Here is a 23407-nt window from a genome sequence, read left to right on the forward strand (position 1 = left end):
AATTACCTTTAAAGAAGTCTACATGGTAGTGGGTCATTTAGCACAGCGAGCTAATACTGGGTAGTGAGAAATTGGTTTTCAAGCTGGCTACAGAAGAGAGATCAGTATTATGTTGAGGTGATCTGTCGTTTGAGGTCGTTGGAATCCTTAACTATCAGAAGAATGTCCTGAAATTTCAAGGTATTAAAATCTTTAAGATTCCTATGTCTGAGAAAGTTCCTGTGTTGATTATAAAGAGAAAAATCTGTGTAATTGAACACAATTACTTACACTTTTGGTGTATTTTTTTCTCCTGCCTTTTTTTTCCCCTCAAAGATTTTATTTATTTATTTGACACAGAGAGAGAGGTCATAAGTAGGCAGAGAGGTAGGCAGAGAGGCAGGCAGAAATAGAGGGGGAAGAGACTCCCCGCTGAGCAGAGAGCCCGATGTGGGGCTCGATCCCAGGACCCTGAGATATCATGACCTGAGCTGAAGGCAGAGGCTTAACCCACTAAGCCACTCAGGCACCCCTCTCCCGCCTTTTTAATATGCATTTGTTTGGATATTTCATAATCGTATGTGTTGCCCTCCTTACTGAAGAGTGCCTGTGCGGCTGTGCCACTGTCTTCACTGTTCGTGTTGATTATGTCTGCGTGTGTTGTGATCGCGTGTCGCCCGTGCGGGTGTGCTGTTGTCTTCAGTGTGAGTGGGGATGCAGCACAAGAGCCCATCACATCATTTCTCATTTAGACTTTTTTATAAATGTTTTAATTCCATTTTTTCGTGTAGGTGCTTAGGTTTCCTGTGTGCATTTCAGTAACTCTGAAAGGATTTCAGAGTTGTGTCCTGGGTTCTCGGCACTCTGCCTTCCGACCCTCTGGTCATCAGCACACAAGGCTGGCAATTCAGGCCGAACCTTAGGCCTTACTGAGATGTTCGTCCGTTTGAAATTCATGATGCCCATTTACCCCCCGGGAGAAGCGAGAGTTTGGTACGCGTGAGGCACCGAAGTGCTTCTGCAAAAATAATTCGGTGTGTCACTTCATTGAGGAGTGTAAAATACTAGCAGCTTGTACACGTACTTAAAAATGTTAGTTTATGGAAAGTATATCTAGTTTTGTTTTTTTTTTTTTAAACCAACACTGGCTCATCTTCTTGTTCTGGTCTGCATCCAGGAGACCCAGACTAGCTGTTGATTTTCTAGTCTAGGCTGGGACTTCCTGTTCTGTAGAAGTGATGGCCCTCAGCCTGGTGGCATCTGATGTGTCCTCAAAACACCAGCAGTCTGGGGTCCATGCAGGTTGCTTTTGCCTTCTGAGCCTTTCGCAGCGATGGTGAGGGTCCTGGCTTCCTGGTACCCCCGGGACGCTGGTGGACCTGTCACCTGCGGGGAACACTGCCCCTTTGGATGCGGGAGGAGAAGGGCAGGTGTGTTTCAGAGGCATGTCGGTCTCATGCGTGTGTGCGGCTGGAGTGGCTGCCCAGCGGGTGGCATTGAGCGGTCTGGAGTCCTGGGACTGGTGACTGATGTGTGGGCGGGCCCACTCCCGGGCTGGCGAGGGAGCACGAGTAGGGGCGCCCGCAGTCAGTGCCTCAGCATCTGCCACATGAGACGGCAGGACGGCGCTGGCCTTCTGTTTGGCAGGCTCCCCACTGATCCGACTTGGACTTAGGGCTTTTATTGTTGCGATGAAATACACAAAACAGAACTTCTCCTGTCACCCCGAGCATGTTGTTCACTGGCCGTGAGCACACGGCTGTCTCCGTCATCTTATGCTGAGAGTCTGTACCTGTGGTCCCCCCGAGCCCCGTGTAGCCCCCATTCTGTTTTCTGTCTCCATTGGAGTGCTCTGGGTACTGCCTTTTGTATCACAGTATGTGTCCTGTGTCGGACGCGGTGTGTTCTCAAGGCTTGTGCATATTGTAGTGTGTGTCGATTCCCTTTCAAAGGCCGCGTAATATTCCATGTGCGGTTGGGCTGTTGTGAGTGACGCCGCGTGGACACTGGCACCGCTGTGTGTCGGGGCGCCTGCTTCTCATCTGCGGGGCAGATTGCCAGCGGTGTCGTTGCTGGGCCTCATGGCGACTCTCCTCGGAGCGCTGTGCAGGGCTGCGCGCTGTCCTCCATCCTGTGGTGTCTTGTTTTGTTCTTGTCTACTTGGTCTATTTTTCTTTAAATAATAGGCATCCTGATCAGTGTGAAGGGGCATCTTCGGGAGCTGGTTTGGTTTTCCTGGGTGGTGAGTGATGTTGGGCGTCTTGTCCAGGGTTCACTGGCTGTCTGTGGTCTGCTTTGGAGAAGTGCCCGTGCAGACCCTCTGTCTTCTTTTGAACTGGGTTGTTCGTGTGTGTGAGCGCGAATGAGATTGCTGCCCTGGGGGTCAGTCCTGTGTCGGGATGGGCACATCTCTCCCGTCCCGTGGGGAGCCTATGACACACAGGGTTTTCGTTTTGATGAAGACTCATTTACCCTTTCTCCTTTTGGTGTCATAAAAAAAAAAAAAATCCTTGCCAAATCTGATATCTTGTGTTTTCTTCAGACAGTTTCATAGCTTTCGCCGTTCTGTGCAGGTCTTTGATTCACCGCCATTTCTGAATTTGGATGCCGTAGGGGTCGGCACCACTGATTGAAGACACGGTCCTTCCCCACGGAGTGCTGTTGGTCTCAGTGACGAGAATCATGTGACTGTGTATGTGAGGGTTTATTGTGGGGCTTTTATTCTAATCCATTGACTTGTGTGTCCTTTCTTGTCACTGCTACACTGTTTCGATTATTGTAGCTTCGTAGGAAGCTTTGAAATCAGAAAATAGGAATCTTTTATCTTTGTTCTTTTTCAAGATTGTTTTGGCCACTTTGGTCCCTTGAGATTCTGTATGAATATTAGGTTTTCTTTGCAAAAAATGTCTTTTGAGATTCTGATAAGGATTTTATTGAATCTGTACATCTTTTTGGGTGGACTTTTTGCATATTTGAAGAAAAAATTTGGTTGTTTAAGGGTCTCGTTTTAAAAAAAATATTTTTTCAGTCTCTTTCAAGTGTTTGTCCTTATTCTTAGTCTGTGTGTTCACATGCAGAGAGCGTGCATGTGACACGTGGTTTAGAGAGCCGTAGATAAGGCAGCGCAGTCGCTGCCTCTCAGGTGGCGACGTGGTTGTGTGACGCGTCAGAACCGCAGAAGCAGAGTCTGGGTAGTCAGCTGAGGTCCGGAAACAGAAGCCAGTTTCTCAGGATGCGCCAGGAGGAACACTGTAGGAGGCGGACGTCCTCCTGGGAGGCTGGGGTCGAGGAGGACGGCACCGCCTGGAGCCTGGATATCCATATGAGAGTGCTGCCTGGACCCCAGGTGCCCATGTGAAGTTGTCATCTGCGGGCTGGGGTGGGGAGCAGAGGTGCCGGGAAGCAGGGCCTGTGGCAGTGCCGTGAAGGAGAGCTGGTGGGAGCCCGCGTTCGCGAGCTGCCGGCGCCAGTGATGGCCCCCCGAGCCCGCACTCTGCGCATTCGTCAGGTGGGCCCAGGCGTCCGTTGGAACTGCCTGGGTTGAAATGTGTTCTTGGCAAACGGCGATGGTAGGTACTTAATACAGATGTTCTCTGGATCAACAGGCGCGGTCTGGGATGTGTGTTTGCATGGTTCTTACTTCAAGTGTAGGGTTTCTGCCGAAGCGATTGCGTGTGCTCTGGATTCCCTCTGCCCTAGATTCGCGCTCTCCTTGAGCACGTACAGTAGAATTGGGTTCTGACAATAAACCCAAGTTAATCTGTAGAGCCAGATTGTGGCAAACTCAGTAACGCAAAGTGCCGGGGAGCACAGATGAGAGCATTAACTTACAGTCCCGGTCTGGCATGTGGACAGGGCGTCGAATAGTGTTTGGGAGGAGTTCAGCAGTTGTCAGCATGAGCACTCCTGTGGTTGTGCTTGGGGGTGCAGAGGGCATATAATAAGAGGTAAATGGAAAACTTCACATTTTGAAGTTGGATCACAGAGGACCAGAATTGTGTCTGAGAAAGAAGAATCGGATGGCAGTTTGCCAGTGGGGTTGCTGGGAAAGGCCGTGCAGGCTGGTCGGAGAGAGGTCGGCCACCGGGAGCCGGCTCCAGGGCTGGGCAACTGAGGAGAGGAGAGGGAGTGACGTCAGGTCAAGTGGAAGAAGGTTTTGGAGGGGCTGTGAGTTCAGGTTGAGCTCTGGTAGGACTGTCCAAACCTTGTGAAAGGTAGACTTGGAAGTAATCGCCTACACAAGGTGGAACTTGAAGCCTTCCTTGTGTGCGCATGCCCGGAGGACAAGGGCACACGATGGGATCTTGTTGGAGGGCACATGGAGGGAAAGCAGGGGCGGAATGAAGGAGGACAGTCATTGAAGCCCGAGGCAGGGAAGGCTGGAGGGGAAGGGAGGTGCCGAGGGAGTGCAATCCCTAAACCCAGGCGGTGTGCCCAGCTCCGTGGTTGGGGAAGCCCAGGGCATAAGGCGAGCAGGATGGGGCTCTGTCTAAGGAAGCTGGCGCTCTCCCAGGGAGAGAGGGGTTACGCATCTGGAAGGGTACAGTTTCGTGGTACGACGTCTGTTCATGGGGTTGTGCAGCCGTCGCCGTCCCCAGAAAGGTGTTCGAGGAGGGAAGCTTGTGACCTAAAGGGCTGTTTGAATGTGTGCTGGCTTGACGAGTTGCTGGACTATTGGCTCTTCCTCTCTCTTACTCAGACAGTGGCTTATGGGGATTCTTGAAATGCCTAAATGTGTGCATGTGTCTCCAGCCCATGCCGGACCTGCCCCTGCTCCGTTCTCTGATGCGGCCGCGCTTTCCTTCCCAGGACGCATCGCCACTTGCTGTACGTCGTACTCGCCTGCGTGTGTTTCCGGCCAGATGGACAGGCCGCGGGACTCTTCTCTCACGGGCAGAGAGAGAAGAGTTGCTTCCTGCTCGTTGCTGTGTCTCAGTGCCTAGCACATCCTCAGGGACGTTTCTGAATAGATGAGTTAGTTTAGACAAGTTGACATCAGCTGTTAAAAGGGAGAGCAAAGGGGGAAAGTGGATACAGGCAGAGTATTCACTAGAATTAGCTTTTAATAAAAATACATACCAAGCAATTCTGTGTACTTACTGCCGGTATAAACTGGCTGTTCAGTATTCTCACAGCCAAAATTCAGAGGCGGGTTTAGTAAGTTACACAGTTCATGGAATAGATAAGATAAAAAAATAAGCCATTTGCTCCAAAGAAGCCTACACATTGCTGAGGTCAGAAAATTGTTTCTCTTGAATGCCTTCCCTTGTAAGGAAGGTACTATTTGGATATAATAAATAACACTCTCAAAAAACATCCTTCCAGTAAATACAGAAGACAGCTTTCAGTATGGGTGGAAAACAGTTGGGATAGTTTTATCATGTTTTAGGATTAAAGCTGGACTGATGATGTTAACAGTAGCAATGATGGAAGGAGAAAGATGCTAGAGACATTTTGGAAGGAAGGAACATCAAGAGTGGATGACCAGAGGGTCTTTTTAAAAAATATTTTTTTTATTTATTTGAGAGAGCATGCAAGCGAGAGAGCACATACAGAGGGAGAGGGAGAAGCAGGCTCCCCACTGAGCAGGGAACCCCCATGCAGGACTCAGTCCCAGGACCCTGGGATCATGACCTGAGCTGAATGCAGACACTTAGCCCACTGAGCCACCGAGGTGCCTCTAGGGGGTCTTTATTTACAGTGAGGGGACTGGTGATAGATGGAAGGGGGGCGATCAGGGAGTAAATCCTGACCCTGCATGGGCAGTGGTGAGAAGGGAGAGAATATGTAGGATGAAAATAGACTCAGTACCCCTCCTGCCGTGAAAATTGCTTTATTTTTAGATTATAAAAATATTCATAATTCTTTTTAAAAAGTGCCCCTCCCATTTTTTTTCAAAAATACTAAAAAGTGGGATGCCTGGGTGGCTGAGTTGCTTGCGTGTCTGACTCCGACTCAGGTCATGATGTCAGGTCCTGGGATGGAGTCCCAAGTCAGGCTCCCTGCTCCTCTGGGGGCCTGCTTCCCCTCTTCCTTCCCACTGCTTGTGCTTGCTTGCTCGCTCTCTGAAAAATAAATAAATAAAAATAATTTAAAAAAATACTAAAAAGCTATATATCCGAAAAAACATTTTGCAACATCTTCTCAAGTATTTTATTTTTTTCAGAAGATTTTATTTATTTGAGAGAGACAGCTGGGAGGGGCAGAGGGAGAAGGACAAGCAGACTCCGCACTGAGCGTGGAGCCCGTTGTAGGGCCGATCCTGGGACGGGGAGACCATGGCCTGAGCCGAAATCAAGAGTTAGGTGCTCAGCCCACGGAGCCACCCAGGTTGCCGTCCAGCATTGTGTTGTCAGAGTGACACTGCCAGGGGCCTCGGTTGGCCTCTCTGTTAGGTTTTTTGTGTGTGAGCCTTGTTAGCCTTGCGGAACGAAAACGTAAGATGGCTTTCATTTCCAAAAAGGGCCTGTTGTAGAGATGAGCGGATGGCTTTCTGCTGTGACTGTGTCTGTTACTAGTTGTTGCGGTCACTAGGGACTGTGTTGTGCCTCTCTCTCCGCAAAGGCTGTGTGACCAGTGACACTGAATGCACGTGGTTTTGCACCCGCCCCAAGCCTCTGAGACCATCCAGGACCTGCTCTGCAGCGTGACTGTTCTGCTGCGTCCTGGTCTCGCTCTTTGCCGTCTTCACACCTTTGAAGACTCCGAATGCCCATTGCTGTGCCCGCATGGTGCTCGGTGGTGGCCTTGCTGACTCTAGTTGGAAATGCATTGTGCAGGGGTCTCCCTGTTCCTCAGAGCAGCACCGTGCCATGCCGGCCGGCCGCATCTCCTCCGTCGTAACTTCTGCACAGAACGTCTTACGTGTGGCAGAGGGAGGTGCGGTCACAGTCAAGCTGTTGTCGTTGGTTTTGTTGGAAGGGCTGTGCTCCTCTGGGCCTCTTGCTGGTGCTCACCTGCATCTTCCCAGGACGTCCTGCTTTCTTAGCAGCCGTGTTTGCCTCATGTGCAGATCACTGGAACGCACCGGGGGCCTGGCAGGTCAGGGCGTGTCACACTCACTGCATCGCTGGCCGTGCAGCAGACTCCTCTCCCTTCGCCAGTGTGACTACAATAATAAAAAAGCACACACAAATAAAGGTGACTAGAATTAGAAGAATGTCAGCTGTCGGTGCTACCTTAGGAAAAGGTTTGAAGAGGAGTTCAAGGTGTGATGGGGGAGGGGCACCAAAAAATGAATTGATGCATATAGTATGTATTCATGAATGAATTAATGAATAAAATAGGAATTAGTACATATATACATGTAAGTACATGTAACGTATATGTATATATAAGCACGCGCGCACTCACACACTCACACACAGATACACAGGGCATAAGTCTGCACGGCAGTACACCCTGCCTTCTCCACCCAGTCACAACTGGTAACTCTCCTCTTCGGAAGAAGTCTTGTCCGGGCTGCTGCTTAGGTGGTCTCTCCATGGCAAGGGCCAGGGGATTGGGCCTGCTTCGGAGAACCAAGAGTCAGTATTGCGTTTGAGACACATTTGTGATTTACTGCGTATCACCCACCCTAGTTTTTACTTTGTGCGTTACCTTTTCTGGTATTTGTTATAGGAGTTCTCTTACACAGGCACCAAAAGTGCATTAAAACTTGGTTGTGTGTTAGTAATTTTTTAAAAAGGATTTTTATTTATTTATTTATTTGAGAGAGAGTGAGAAAGAGCATGAGAGGGGAGAAGGTCAGAGAGCGAGGCAGACACCCCGCTGAGCAGGGAGCCCGATGCAAGATTTAGTGTGGGACTCGATCCTGGGGCTCCAGGATCATGACCTGAGCCCAAGGCAGCCGCCCAACCAACTGAGCCCCCAGGCACCTGAATTTTTTCTTTCTTTCTTTTTTTTTTTTTTTTAAAGTAAGCTCTAGGCCCAACGTGGGGCTTGAACTCACAAACCTGAAATCAAGAGTAATGTGTTCCACCAGCTGAGCCAGCCAGGTCCCCCTAGTAATTTTTTCCTTATTCATTTCTGTGCAGACAAAGCTGAGTTTCGTATCTTGCTTAGTCCAGCTAGAGAATTTTTTTTTTTTTAAAGATTTTATTTATTTATTTGACAGAGAGAGATCACAAGTAGGCAGAGAGGCAGGCAGAGAGAGAGGAAGGGAAGCAGGCTCCCTGCTGAGCAGAGAGCCCGATGCGGGACTCGATCCCAGGACCCTGGGATCATGACCTGAGCTGAAGGCAGCGGCTTAACCCACTGAGCCACCCAGGCGCCCCAACCAGCTAGAGAATTTAAAAAAAAATCAAAACTTAAATTATTTTGGCAAAGTTTATATTATGTGTAAATGTATAATGTGATAAAAGTTTTGGACTTGCTCCTCTATTCCCCAGTGGACAATTTTATAAATTCCCAAAGAGCCTGTTATGTTGTATTGACCTGATTATTCTATTATTCATCTCACTTCAATTACTCCATCATAAAAATTATGAAGTTTCCTATTTCATTTGAGCCCATTATAACCCTGAGACCAAAATTATAACCCTGAGACAGCATGGAAACACCCTGAGCCAGAGGGGTGGGCAGAGAGAGTGAAGAGCAGTGGGAAGACCAGGCTTCCAGGTGCGGACGGAGTGAGCCCTGGGAGTGAAAGGCACAGCATAGGGAATAGGGTCCGCGGTACTGTGACAGTGTTGTGTGGCAGCCACACGTGTGGTGACTGTTGTCGAATCACAGCGTGTACACCTGAAGCTAAGGTAACATTGTGTGTCAGCTGGACTCAAAACATTCTGGACCAATCCCAGTACAGATGCCAGCATCCTCAGTAAGATCTTAGCAAATTGAAACCTGCAGGTCAGTAAATGGCCAGTGGGGTTCTCCTGAGGAGCATGCAGGTGGTGTCTTCCTGTGACGCCTGGAGCCGTAACGTGGGTGCATCAGAGGGGCTGTGGTCGTTTGGGCCGTGTGGGGAGTGACCGTACGCGTGCGTGTCAGAAGGCGTTTGGAAAGATCCAGCTTTCAGCCTTTACATTTTAGAGACCAGACGGCAACAACAACAAAAAGCAATTTAGAGCCGTAGGAAAAGAATGAAATGCTTTAATGTGTAAAGAATAGTTGTTGAAATCAGCACTAATTATAGGTGTAATCAGAAGTCAGGAATAGTAAAAAGGTATATATTGCCATTGTTGTTCATATTTTTATTAATGTTCTAGCCAATACAGCAAAATAAGACAAAAAGCAAGACACGAATAATGGAAACGAATCAAATGACGTGTTACCAAAGGCAGATCTCCTTTAAAACTCCAGGAAAATCAACTGAAAGTTAGAAAGGAGGGCTAAGATGGGTATCTGAATGCGTGTTTAAAAATTGATGATTTTATTTAATAAATGAGTTAAGAGAGATGAAAAGCGTAAAGAAGGTAAGTGACAGGAAGAGCATGTTGTTTATTTGTAATTTGTGTATAAAATTCACCTCACTTAGGTAAATTAACCCTAATTGAACAGTGGGTTGGTTTTTGTTTACTAGATCAGAATCCAGAATATTGTGTGGGGCTGTAGTGCATCTGAGCAGTTCTAGGTAGGGACTTTACTAGACAGAATTCAGCACATCTGCAGGAACACATCTCAAACCCTGGGTTGCATTCTCCATCTGTGGGGACCGTTGGCTTAAACCAATGCGCGCTTCCACATTCTTCACGGCCGCCAAGGCCCCGAGAGAACTTCCTGCTTGAGCTCTGGCCAGGCCTGGTGCAGAGCTGCGCCGACGGTCGGGAGCCCCGTCTGACCAGGCTAGTCACTCTGATCGACCATGTCTTACACGCAGCCTGGCTGTTTCTCCCTCCACAGGAAGCATTAGAGACCCAGCAAAAGAGCTGGACTCGCCTCACGCGTCGGCGTCTCAGGTTGTTCGCAGGCGTTGGCTTCCAGCTTCAGGGAACCAGGGCGGTTTGCTGTGAGCACCACGTGCCCTTGGCCCTATATCCTGCACCTTCTGTGGCATCTGAGTGTAGACTTCATCCAGGAAGTTGGGTGGGGTGGAGGGGATGGCTAGCGCGTCAGCCAGTGTATCCTAACCTTGCTCTGGCGGCCTGGGCCGCTGCATCTCATCTCTTTGTGGTTGTTTCCTTATGTCCTTTTAAAGCCGTGAATGCAGTGAATCCAGAGCACTGGTCGGCAGAGGGCAGAGAGCTGCCGCGGGCGTGGGTTCCAGCTCCTGGAGAGCTGCCGGCTTTCTGTGGAGGTGGTCAGCGGCCAGCTGCCTCGAGCTCAGTACCTGTCCCTTTTTTCACTTTTCTTTTAACTTAATTTCTGTTTTGTTTTTTATATGATAGTGTATTTCCATTTCTTTGCTTAGGGATCTGCTCTTCCCCCTAGCTGGAAATAGTCCATGTCTGTCTGTCACACATTGTATCTGGGCTTTGCAGAACACGTGTCTTAGTTCATTATAGACACACTGAAAATCCAGTGGAGACTTAAAGCACGTGTGTGCACTCACCCCATCAGCTTTTATCTCCTGACTTTTTTTTAAGATTTTATTTATTTGACAGAGATCACAAGTAGGCAGAGAGGCAGGCAGAGAGAGGGGGAGAAGCAGGCTCCCTGCCGAGCAGAGAGCCCGATGTGGGGCTTGATGCAGGGCTCCATCCCAGGACCCTGAGGTCATGACCTGAGCTGAAGGCAGAGGCTTAACCCACTGAGCCGCCGCCCACTCTCGACTATTTTTAAAAAGATTCCCTACCATCAAGTTCTTCCTTCCTCCCCTTTGCCTGAAATATACTTTTTCCAGTCATAAAAGCAAGTATTACAGAAAATGTAGGGGTTTAATTTTTAGTAGCTTATTTAGAACCCTTTCTAGGTGCCCTCTAGCCAACTTAGGGGTGTGTGTGTGTATGTGTGTGTGTACAACACAACAAATGATGGAATGGGACTTTGAGGTGGGGTTTTCCAGTTTCTTGGTAGAAGCGTAAGGGGAGGGAAGTGCTGTTTCAGATGGGTGCGAAGCTGAGTGGTGAGTGAGGGCCAGCCACCTTCCGCCCGGGTCCAGCAGTAGGTGGACTCAGATCCTGGAGAAAGGATGGCTGACTTCATAAACTGCCGGAACAACTGACTGCTCCCGTTTGCTTAATGAAACGCTGGAACAGCTGACTGGTCCCGTTTGTGATTGGTCGATGGGAGCCGGGTCCATAGCTTTATGTTTGCCTGAACTCTAAAAGGATCATGATAGTTATCGAGTGTTTCTCATGGGCTGAATATGAGGTTAGATGCTGGATGTGTGTGAGTTGATTCCTCAAACATGAAGTGGATACTGCTGTCCTCGTTTGGCAGATTTGGAACCTGACTGTGCCCAGACCATTAGCCAGTAGTTGAAATAAAACAAAAGATAAGACTGTTAGAAGAAAGCAGTCCAGAATATTTTAGTCCGGGTGGACAGAGCGGGTTTTCTATGCCTGACAAACTACGGAATCATGAAGCTTTTTTTTTTTTTTTTTTTAAATGTGCATTCCTTGAACTTCTGCTTAGCAAAAAAATGAAAATTTACAAAGCTAAAACAAATCAAGAATATTTTAAAATAAAATGGCAGTTATCCAGGGCCATAGTGTTTAAAAGGCTCACCCAAATCAGTGAGAAGCAAGATGGCTTAATGTTCTTAAAAAGGGCAAAAAACACAAGTAGGCAGTACATTAAGAGATACAGATTGTCAGTGGTCCGTGGTCAGTGTTAGCAGTGCTGCAGGAAGTGGGTGCCCACCGCGTTCCCACAGATACGAGCTACGGCAGACTTCATGGATAACGTGCATGTTCCTTTGACCCACACTTCAACTTACGGGTGTCCAGATTCTGGGTTTACTCCTCAGACGCACAAGGACAGTACAAAGATGTTTTAGGGCAGTTTTTTATACTTGACAGAAATGGGGGGAACCAAGTAACTGACGTTTGTGCTGTACCTGGGTGACCCACAAGGTGTAAAGTGAGTCCGTTTTCTGAGCATAAGGGTATATTCAAAACTGGAAAGAGTGCGTCTAGCAAATTGTTAGCAGTGTTTGTTGGAAGGATGAGCAGGGAGAGTGAGGATTGCTTATTTTATTTCCCTGTGCTATTTTAGAATAAATGGCTTTTTTAATATAATTAAGAGAATCGAAGTATAAAGGAAGTTGAGAGAACCCACCACTGTACAGTAAGCATCCTCCGCATTCGGCGGGGTCCGCTCCAGACCACCGCAGTGCGTGTGCGGGGGGCGTGCGGAGCTAGAGTAGGCGCCGGTTAAAGGTTGTCCCGTTGGTTGCGTTTGCCTGAACGAAACAGAAGCAGCTGGAAGGTCTTACTGGAGGCAGCCCTGAAGCGGGAGGCTTCACTTCACTGCAGGGTGGCTCCTGCGAACCCGCAGGCGGAGGGACGGTGATCAGAACCTTTTGGAGTCATGCGAGAACCCTTGACGGTGGCCTGCGCGCCGGAGCAGGCTTGGTCGCGTCTTCCTCCTCTCCCCCGTCTCCTGCCTTCTGTTTCATCTCGTTTTTTAGGTTAGCCCTGTTTTTACATGAGCAGCAGTTAGAATGTACTTCTTGCAGCTTGTCGCCTGTCACAGTGGCTCCGTTTTACTTCCGCGTTGGCACGGGGTCAGGGAGTGTGCTGGTCGTTCGGTCCGGCTTTCCCGCTGCAGCCTTTTCTGTTTCTGTTCGTTTTCCAGCAGTTACGTCAGGAAGGCCCCTTCCCTTGCAAGTCCTGTGTTCACAGGGCTTGGGGACACTCACCTGCCATCAGACCCTGGCCGCCTCCAGTTTCCTGCTTTTCGTGGCCCGCTTGCCCTCAGACTTGCCGCTCATCCTGTGCTGGGCGCAACCTGCCGTCTGCCCCCAGCCCGGCGCCCACGACACTGATGCCTGCCACTCGGTTCGTCTCCCGGCGCTCTGTGCTGCGCGCACCGTGTGCCCCGGGCCGGGCTTGTGCTTGCCTGTGCAGTGTGTGGTCCGTCTGTGCGTTTCGTTCCTCATTACAGGACAGTTTTATGTGCGTGTTGGTGACATTTTTGAATTCTAATCCCTTCAGGAATACCAAATCTCCCTTTATTGTCTTCACTCCATTCAAGCGTGTAATCAGTCGTTCACCTTCTTAAAGTTAGGGCCATGATTTGTTTTGTTATAGTTTCTAAGAAGTTTTCTTTTTTTAAAAGATTTTATTTATTTGACAGAGAGATAGAGATCACAAGTAGGCAGAGAGAGAGGGAGAAGCAGGCTCCCCGCTAAGCAGGGAGCCTGGTGCAGGGCTCGATCCCAGGACCCTGAGACCATGACCGGAGCTGAAGGCAGCCGCTTTACCGACTGAGCCACCTAGGCACCCCAATTTCTAAGAAATTTTTGTCCTTTCCAGTGTGACAGTAATCCGTGTCTTTTTCTTCTTTTATTTCTTTACATTATTCCTGCTTGCCTTGGATGTCTCTGTTGCTTTATAATTAATGTCTTCTTTCAGGTCTTTTTTAAGAAAGAGATCATTTCATAGTAATTTCTTTGAGATTCTTTTTCTGAAGTTTTTCTGAAATTTTTTTCTTAAAGATTTTATTTATTTATTTGACAGAGATGACAGGTAGGCAGAGAGGCAGGCAGGGGCGGGGTTCAGGGGAAGCAGGCTCCCTGCTGAGCAGAGGTCCGGATGCGGGGCTCCGTCCCACGACCCTGGGATCATGACCTGAGCCGAAGGTGGAGGCTTAACCCACTGAGCTACCCAGGTGCCCCGTTTTCCTGAATTTTTATATGTGTTATTAGGTGGTCAAAGTGAACTTGGGATAGCGATTCGAACCCCTCATTCTTGTGCTGGGAGATTTTTCTTTTTTTTATTGTGAGTCTCTTGATGCAGTTGGTGGTAACATGGCATGGTGAGGAGAGGTGGACTTCACTTTGAGGTTGCTGAGACCACGGGCAGGCGAATACAAAAGAAAACAGATGTATTGATAATGGGAAATAGAGTAACTTCGTTTCATTGTACAAAAACAAGTAGATAAGGAGATAAGACCTGTTAGATATTAAATGAAACCGAACCTGGTTTTGAAAATTTTATACCCAGAATTTAGTTTGAGCAATCCTTAAGAAAATTGGGCTGACGTAAAGCGATTAATGACTCACCCGTGTTGGCAGCAGTAGGAGCAGACTCTCCCCGCTCACCTGCCCTGAGCCAGGTGGGTGGAGGTCCGGCGCCGCCATCCCTGCTGGGAACAGCCTGTATCCCCCGCCCTGCCCCCCGTCCTTGAGTGGGGTGCTTGAGAGTGGAAGACCACGCAGACCTTTGCCATGCCGTATTTGGGACGGAAGGGCGGAAAGGGACAGAGTCCACCGGGGATGTAAGCTCAAAAAATAGCACTCTTTCAGAGGAGAAATAGGTGCCCTTAGTTGGAAGGGACAGGAGTTGGACTAGAATAAGTATAGATAAAGAAGGAGATTTGCCTCAAATCTCAAATTGGTGGGAGGGCGGGAGTGACACCAGGTGTCGGGAATGGGAGTGCTGGTAGGACCTCTTCCTGTTGCTTACTTCTGCTTGCTTATCTCCGTTTTGGCTTTGCTTTCTCATACCGCCTTAATCCTTGAGATTGGAACTGTGGGTTTTGACAGCTGTCTGGATTGGGACTCCCTTTCTTTAATTGCAGTCTGAAAAATCTCCCAGAAGATCTTATTCTCCTGGCTTGCGTCTGCCTTTGTTCCCTGGTATCAGGGCCCTGGGTGTGGAGGCCGTGCGGGACGGCTCCTGCTAGAGACGCCTGGTGGGTGGTGGTGGTTCGTTGTGGGTGCATAGTGTCTCCTCGGACTTCAGCATTCTGGCGGACACGGGTTACTCTTGGGGTGGCCTGCAGCCTAGTGAGCAGGTGACTAAGCCTGTGCTCTAAGGCGGGCAGTCTGTGGCCGACCCAGGAGCTCCTCCGGCTGGCGGGGCTGTCCGGGTTGCACCCTGCTTCACTGATGGGAGGGCGAGCTCCGCTCTGGGAGAGTGAGTGAGTGAGGGGGGCGGGCGAGGAATGGTGCGTCACCACAAGGCTAGGGAGACTGCTGACGTTCCCACGCAGGTCCGACTGACATAAACACCGCATGATATTGATGAACTAATGAGAAGCTTGGAGGAAACTAATGTTTTCTCTGTTAATTTTGCTGAGTTAATTTGTGGCGATTTTAATGTTTTAGATTATAATGGTAATTTCTTATGATAAGGTCAACATTGTTTTAATAAACCATCTCGATACTTAGGAGGAATAATTAGTGTCTGGATAAAAGGTTCTTTTTGTAATTTCAGAAGTTCAAAAAGAAGCCAGTGTTAAGAATAGTCACTTTACAGACGTGCACCCACAGCCTGGCTGTGAGCTACATAAATAAGCTCCGCAGGGACACCCATGGCCTGGGGCAGGAGACCACGGCTGCCTAGATGCCATGCAAATCCATGCTGGGCTACGAATACCAGTGTGTGTTGGTTTTATAGCAGGTGCCGTGCTCTCGGCAGGGCACACTTACCGTTAAAGCAGCTTATTTCCCTAAGAGTCAAGTGTAAAGTGGGACATAGTTGGGTCTTTGAACTTGTTTGTCTCAGGCCTGCCGTATCTGCTGAGACTCAGTGATGGTTGGTTTCCATGTGATCGATAAAAGCAGTAGAGCCCGTTAATCAGACCTTTTTAGTATTCTTCTGGCTTCGACAAATGTCAGACATACAGTAACAGCAGAGTAGCCTGATGGGCATAAGGAGTCTCCGTGGGCTCCCCTAACCCCAGCTGTCCGTCAGGAGCAGCTGTTTCCCCCATCCCGTAGGGTTTTGAGGCTCGTCACAAGTATCATATGTCACTGACCATTTGTCTGCATCTCTAACAACTGGGGTGGGAACATCAGTAGGCGGCCTTACTGCATTCTAAAGAATCAACAATTGTTTCATGTTATTAAGGTTGCACTAACATCTTACTACTAATACCTGGTCAGCCTTCTCATGCTCACTCATGTCGCACATTCTTTCTGAAGTCTGAGCTCAGTCCCCTCTTGTTCCCACGTGATGTCCTTATGGAGGGCTCCAGGCCATGCCCTTTAGGATTGCCTGGGCCATCTGTAACCACATTTCTCTGTGTGTTCCTGAAATTGGTCATTGTGTCCGGGGCGTGGACAGGCTCAGCGTAGTGAGGCAAAGTCACTTCCCGAATGGGGGTTTGGTCATCAGGACATTCATAGCACCTGCTTGTCTTCCTTCTTAAAGTGCCTGCACTAAAGTGACAGCATGGCAATGCATCCATTTTTCATTTTTTAACTGGGCTGTTTCTATAGAGAGATACCTTATTTGATCAAATTTTAATTACTGTTTGATTACTTGGTAGTACAATTTTGTATAGAAAAGGAAGAATAAATCTTGAATCTTTTGCTGTTGTAAATTGGTTTTACAGGACTGGCTGGCTCAGTCAAGTGTCTGCCTTCGGCTCAGGTCATGATCTCGATTCCTGGGGCCGAGTCCCACATCAGCACTCTGCTTGGTGGGGAGTCTGCTTCCCCCTCTACCTGCTGCTCCTCCTGCTTGTGCTCTGTCTCTGACAAATAAATAAATAAAATCTTTTAAAAAATGGGTTTTACAACAAACAAAAACAGATAATTAGCATCCGGAAATGGTGGAACCAATAGGTGGGTTGCTTTTGATACCACTGTTTATTCTAGACTGTTCATCATTACTGGCTTCACTGATACCCATTGTCCCATATGTGGCCAGTGGCCTAAGTTGGATGAGTCCTTTTAAGAAGACCGTGGTCTTATTTGACAGCTGCCTTTTTAATTGGTCTGTATGAGATGAGCCTAGAACCCGTCCTGCCCCAGACCTGTGCTCAGCGGCTCCTCTGAAGATCCTGGGCCCTGTACATAGGAAATCCTGTCGGGAGTCATATTCTGGGCACTAGGGATGCTCATTTGTACAGGGCTGGTCCTTTCAGTGGACAGAGCTCAGAATTTTTAAAGCTATATCATGGATTCTTACTGAAACTTGTGATTCACGTTCAAAACTATAGAGTTCTTAGTTTTCATATGCTCTCCCCATTCCCATTCTCTTCTGATCTCACCCCAAGTAATAACTCTCGCAGGAGTGCGTTCATGCATTATCGTCTACTCCTTACCCCTCTGCAGATGATTCTTCTCAAGGACATCTTCTGTAGACCACTTTGGCCCACACCAATTTCCAGATGGACTGCAGACGTGCATAATGCTCATCTAACAATGATGTGACACTCCAGGATTTACTGAATTTTAAAAATTGAAGTAGTGGGTGCCTGACTGGCTCAGTTGGCTGGGTGTCTGCTTTCAGCTCGGGTCATGGTCCCAGAGTCCCGGGATCAAGTCCCGCACTGGGTTCCCAGCTCTGTGGCAATCTGCTGCTCCCTCTGACCTTCGACCCTCTCGTGCTTTCTCTTACTCACTCTGTCTCTCAAATAAATAACATCTTTAAAAAAAAAAAAATGAAGTAGTGGGGCGCCTGGGTGGCTCTGTGGGTAAAGCCTCTGCCTTCGGCTCAGGTCATGGACTCAGGGTCCTGGGATCGAGCCCCACATTGGGCTCTCTGTTCAGCGGGGAGCCTGCTTCCCCCTCTCTATCTGCCTGCCTCTCTGCCTACTTGTGATCTCTCTCTCTCAAATAAATAAATAAAATCTCTTTTTTTAAAAAAAGAAAAAGACAGGTTTCATATTAAAAAAAATCGAAGTAGAACATAGACAAAAGTGCGTAAATATTTTGTGCAGCTGCCATTACAAGTACTCCTGAAGCCCCTTTTTATGCCTCCTTCCAGATACTACTCATTCCCTTTCTGAAAGAAAAAGAAAAAAGACAGTCTTGTCCTGATTTCAAATACTAGTCATTATTAGGGCACCTCGGTGGCTCAGTGGGTTAAAGCCTCTGCCTTCAGCTCAGGTCATGATCCCAGGGTTCTGGGATCAAGTACTGCATCGGGCTCTCTGTTCAGCGGGGAGCCTGCTTCCCCCTCTCCCTCTGCCTGCCTCTCTGCCTACTTCTGATCTCTGTCAAATAAATAAATAAAATCTTTAAAAAAAAAAATACTAGTCATTATTAGTTTTGCCTGTTTTAGAACTTTAAAATTTTGCTATAGCAGTCATGATTTGTGGAAAAGAGAACTCTTTCCACCTGAAACTGTATCCAGGTATGTTCGGAAAGCTGAATGTCCGTGTCTGTCCCACGGAAAGCGTCTTTGTGGTCCTTATGGAGTATAGGCGGAGGCCGGGGCACGGCTGTGCGCGCGTGTCTTCAGTAGGCCCGGACTCTATTCGCGGCGTCCACTCCACCTTGCACTTGGACCGTGCGCGCCTCCCCTCTCTTCTGTATTCGGGCTGCGAGCTTTCACCCGTTACGTTGCAGATAGTCTCTCCTGGTCTCTGCTTTGTGGTAAAGCTTTATTCTGGATTTAAAATGTTTTGTGCAATATCATTTGAGTGTTGCGTTTTGGCTGTTGGGAGCTATGCCACCTCCAACCCGTTATGAAAAAAAATTCTCTATTTTCTTCTCATTAAGTTTTATTGGTTAATTACGTCTTGCAGTGCATCCAGGTTTGAACGTAGTGTGAAGTACCCTTGTCAACATTTAGGTGTCAGTAGGATGCTTCAACGTTTTTCTTTGGCCTTTTCCATGAAAAAGCCTGGCATTTCGTCTTGGTATGGCTGCTACACTTCTCTGTCCACAGACTTCTAGAAAAGGGTTCGCCTTGTGTTTTTTCCCCTCACCTTTTTGTCAGCTCAGTGTTGCCTGGGTGGCCCATGACTTCCCATCACCCTGAGACTCCTCGTGCCTGGGGCATCCCTGGACTGCTTCCTGCCGCACCCGGCGGACTGGGTTCAGACCTCCCTTTTCCCGAGGACTGTTTATTACTGTCGGCCACTTTCTCCTTTGGCTTCTTCAATATGAATTTTTCTTTGGGTTACTTCCTACTTCACTGTCTTCCCATTCTTTGTCACTTCTGTGGCTTTTTTTTTTAATCCCCCCAATACCGGTATTCTCTAGACTTCAGCTGGATCTTCTGTAAAGGCTTCACACTCATTGCTTGTCCTTGGGTGACGCCTTCAGTCTTATGATTGGAGTTATCAGCAGTGTTCTGATAACCCTCCAAGTCCCTCTCTTTAGCTGAGAGTTAAAAACAAAGAGCAGTGTATTTATGCCCATAGGTTTTTAAAACTAAACCTGTCATCAGGGGCATCTGGGTGGCTCAGTCAGTTAAATATCCGACTCTTGGTTTCAGCTCAGGTCATGATCTCAGGGTCGTAAGACTGAGCCCCACGTTGGGCTCCACACTGAGTGTGGGACCTACTTTAGCTTCTTTCTGCCTCTGTCGTCCCGTCACCCTGCCGCACCCCGCTCTTAGCTCATGCTCTTTCTCTCCTGAACACTAACCCTATCCTTCCTTTCCTTCACCCCTCACATCGGCACAGCTTCCTGATGCTGGCAGGCTGCTGTGTCGGAAATCCAGCGTGAGCTGGCGGCATGGGGAAGCGGTGTATCGAAGGGATACGGAGAGGTGTGCTGGTGCACCCGGAGCGAGTGTCCGGGAGACTCAGAGAGGAAAGGAGAGCCCTGTGTTTGGGCCTGGGGTTTTTATTGAGGATTGTGCGTCCAGGAACAGGTTAGAACAAAGACAAGACCCAGGTGTTACTGCTTGGAGCCGGGGGGCCCTGGTGTCCAGCTGTTTAGTGCCCGTGGTCTGGAGTACGCGTATGATGCTTCGTCCGCTCATTTTCACCTGGTCGTCTCTTAGGTGTTATGTGTCCTAGAGAAATCCCTAGCTCCTGTCCCTTACAAGGAGGACACACGCTGTCTGCGCTCTGAGGCCTGTGTGCGGTGGGGGGCAGGTCCGGGCAAGAATAGAGGCCGGAGCGGGGAGCCGCAAGCAGGTGGGCAGGGGCTGCTCAGTTTCCCTGTCCCCGTCCTGTGTGTCCCGTTTCGGAGAAGGAGCAGCCGTCTACCCAGCTGCTCTGCAGAGAAGCCCGTGAGTTACTGTTAAAACTTAGTATGAAATTGAAATGACAGAGAAGCAGGTGTTTTAAAGTGTACAGTGGACGGAGTGTTTTCACAGTGTTGGGTGAACCGCTGTCTCTTCAGTTTCTAGACCTTTTTCATCACCGCAGAGACACCCACCACGGCCATGTCCCGTCTCCCCCTCTGCTGGCAGCTGTTCTTCTTTCTGTCTCTGCACTCGCCGTCGCTGGGGGTGTCCCGTCGATGGGGCCCTACGGTGCGTGACCTTAGAGGTCTGCTGCTTTCACATCGCCCGGCGTTGGGGGCCATCTGGGTCGTACTGTGCAGCGGCTGCTCGTTGCTCTTTGTGGCTGAGTTGCAGTCGCTGGTGCACACGCCCTGTCGTTTGTTGGCACGGACGTTTGGGTCGTTTGCATCTTGGACCGTTGCCGTTGCAGGTAATGCTGGTACAGACACATTTTCATGGAGCTTTTATGTGGACATGTCTCCATTTCTCCAGGGGATACACCCAGGAGTGAGTTACTGGGGTAGGTGGTAACTTTGTGTTTAACTTTTTGAGGACATCTGTCATTTTAACCCTCACATCACCAAGTTTGGTTGATTGATTCTTTCTCCTAAATGTCCCTGTTTTCCGTCATGATTCCCAGGGGCATCCTACTAAAGGTACGCTTTCCAGAGTTACCTTGATGGCTTCCTTTTTGGTTTCTTGGTTGTCACTAGGGCCTAATTCTGTGTCATCTTCTATGCTCTGCAAGGTTTGTTTTTGAAAATGTGAATCTCATGGTCACCTTGTTGTTTTAAAGACAAAACAAGACACAAACCCTTCAAAGGCTTGTCATTGCCCTCTGGATACAGGGCTTATAAAGGCCCTTTGCTGCCCGGCTTCTGACCTCCTGCCGCTCTCGGCTGCACGTTGCCTTTGTTCGAGGCAGTTCCTGATGTCTGCGCTTCAAGTTCTTGTGTACTAACCCTCTGTGTGACCCTCGCAGCAGCCACCCAGATCCTCTTATTTCCGATGTCTCCTGTCTTTCTGGAAGCCCTTTTCTGTCTCTTCCTGGTTATGAGGTGCCCTTCTTCGTGCCCCTGCAGATTTCTGTGCTGCTGTTGACCCATTTACTGCTCATGGTGCTCGCCTGTTTACTTCCCTGGGAATCGGGCTGAGACTCCGCAGGATTCGAGTGTCGGGTGGAGTGTGGGCTAGAAGTGTAATTACTGGGAACTTAACAGAAGGCAGAAGACCATTATTTGGTCAATTATTTAGGGACGACCCCATGGGAAAGGGAAGCATTATGCAGGTTTGGCATCAGGATGTCAGATACCTAACAGGGTGCGGGCCCTGGGGGACCCCTGCTAGGGGCAGAAGCCGCACCAGAGGCGAGGTAGCAGACATCTTCAGCGTGGGTGTGATGCTCCTGTAGAAGAGCAAGGAGGGCATGTGCGGGAGAGTTTTACAAATTATGATGTATTGACAAAGGGGAGAAGCAGTGATGTACTTTATGGGACATATAAGGGAATTCTCAATGGTAATTTTGACCATATATGCTAATTTCAGAACTTACCCACCTTCATCTATAGAACCCCACTGGAATTCTGATGGAAAATGCAGCAAGACTGATTTTCTGGATAAGTTCTAGAATCTTCCACAAGACTTGAATACAGTGTTGAAGAAAACGGTCTGAGAAATGTGATAAAATGAAATATGATTTTTCCTCTAGAAAAAGAACATGGCTGCCCATCCCTGCAGTGGTGTGTGCTGCGTCCTGCCCCGGGAACTGGGCTCGGGGCACCTCCCTGCATGCGAGCCCACAGCAGCCACCGCTGCTCAGGGAGTGTTTACGCGCAGAAACGAAATGCAGTTCCTATCTTCATGTCTTTCCATTTTCAGTATCTTTTTAAAAATGTCTTAGACTAAGCTATTTAAAAGTAAAAGTAAAAATACATTTCTTGCTTTTTGAAATAGTGTACTGATTTAAAACGTTAGGTCTGTGTTGCGTTTTAGGCAAAAATTCAGACTTCTAAAAAATCTTTCAACTTTTGAGAAAAGCCATTTGTATTTAAAGACAAATTTAAAGGCAAAGTGCCTTTAAGCGATTGCCTTTAAGCTCTGTGTTTCACTGGCATGTTGGGATGTTAACTCCTAGTTGTTGAAATCACAACACCTCCTTATCCCTCAGAGAATTAAGATCGTCTCCGTTCAGTCCTCTGTCAAAGCACTCTGGGCTGCATCACGCTCACGGTCATCATCAGACGTTTGAGGCTGATGGCAGGGCGGGCTTGAGGATCACACACCACCGAGGCCTCCGGCACACTCCTCCCCGGCCGCTCTCTCCAGTGTTTGGCCCCCGCTGCTCCCCTCTGACCTCCCTGTTGCTGATTTCTGTGTACAGTGTGTGTGCTTGGTTACTGCGGTGTTAGTGTTACTACTTCGTAGGAGTGTATGTGGATTAATATGTTTTAAATTTTCTAATTTAAATATGTACAATTCACTGAGTATCAATTATGCCTCATTAAACAGCTGTTTAGAAAAAATCTGTTCATAATACCCACCATCAATAGGTCGTTATTAAGCGCTGTCTGTCTAGGAACCGTCAGATGGCACTCCTGACCTGATCCATTAAGCTCCCTTGTTGGCCTGGGTCCCTGCCCTCTGCTTACCGTCTCTCCCCCCATTCTGCCACCACCTCACTGGCCCTCTGCTTCCATCGTTTTCCATTTGCGCCAGAGCACCCTCTCCCTGGAAGAGAAAACAGTCATGATACCACTGCCATTCCTGTAGGCTCTAGCTGTTGTTATCTTCCTCTTCCTTCTCCTCCTCCCTCCCTTCCCCTCCTCTTCCTACTCCTCCATCTTCTTCAAAACCCATTTATTTATTAAGTATTCTGTACACCCCATGTGGGGCTCGAACCCAGGCCCCTGAGATCAAGATGGAGCCAGCTGGGCGCATCTCTGGTTGTTACCGTTAAGCCTGTCCTGTGTACTGGGAGCTTGGCTGGCATCGGGGTCAGCACACATGGGCGAGTCCTGGGGATTCTGCTCTCCGTGTGGAGTCTGCTGAGCCCCACCTGAACACCAGCTATAGCTGTGTGTCCCAAAGTTGACAGAGGGCTTGTCTCACGGATGCGCGCTGGCATAAATGAAGGTTGGCTAAGCTCCGTGAATTCCCACAGAAGGGTATTAGGGCCTCGGCTGGTGCTTCTGAGAGTGAGCCCTGAAGACCACAGTGGAAGAAGAATGACTGGGGTGCTGGTTGGGGTTAGTCGCAGGCACAGTCTGCGAGGGGTGTGCCTGAGTATCTGGGTCTGAACAAGCTCCGTCGCCACCGCAGGGCTCCCTGGGATGCCAAGGGCCCAGCTGGAAACGCCGTGCAGGGGAGAGGGGTCCGAACGTGATCTGCATGGTTTGCTGCCCCGCTGGGGCCCTCTGGTGCAGAAATGGGAATGTTCTGGCCATCAGGTAGCATTTTGCTTC

The 23407-nt window shown here is 48.8% G+C and overlaps 1 protein-coding gene across 1 annotated transcript in view; it reads left to right on the top strand.

Moving 5' to 3' along the window:
- Nucleotides 1–23407, top strand: part of UBE2G1 (ubiquitin conjugating enzyme E2 G1) — a 102273-nt gene that overhangs the window by 48187 nt on the left and 30679 nt on the right.

Source organism: Lutra lutra, chromosome 16 (genome assembly GCF_902655055.1).
Source record: "Lutra lutra chromosome 16, mLutLut1.2, whole genome shotgun sequence".
In the NCBI taxonomy this organism is placed as follows: Eukaryota; Metazoa; Chordata; class Mammalia; order Carnivora; family Mustelidae; genus Lutra; species Lutra lutra.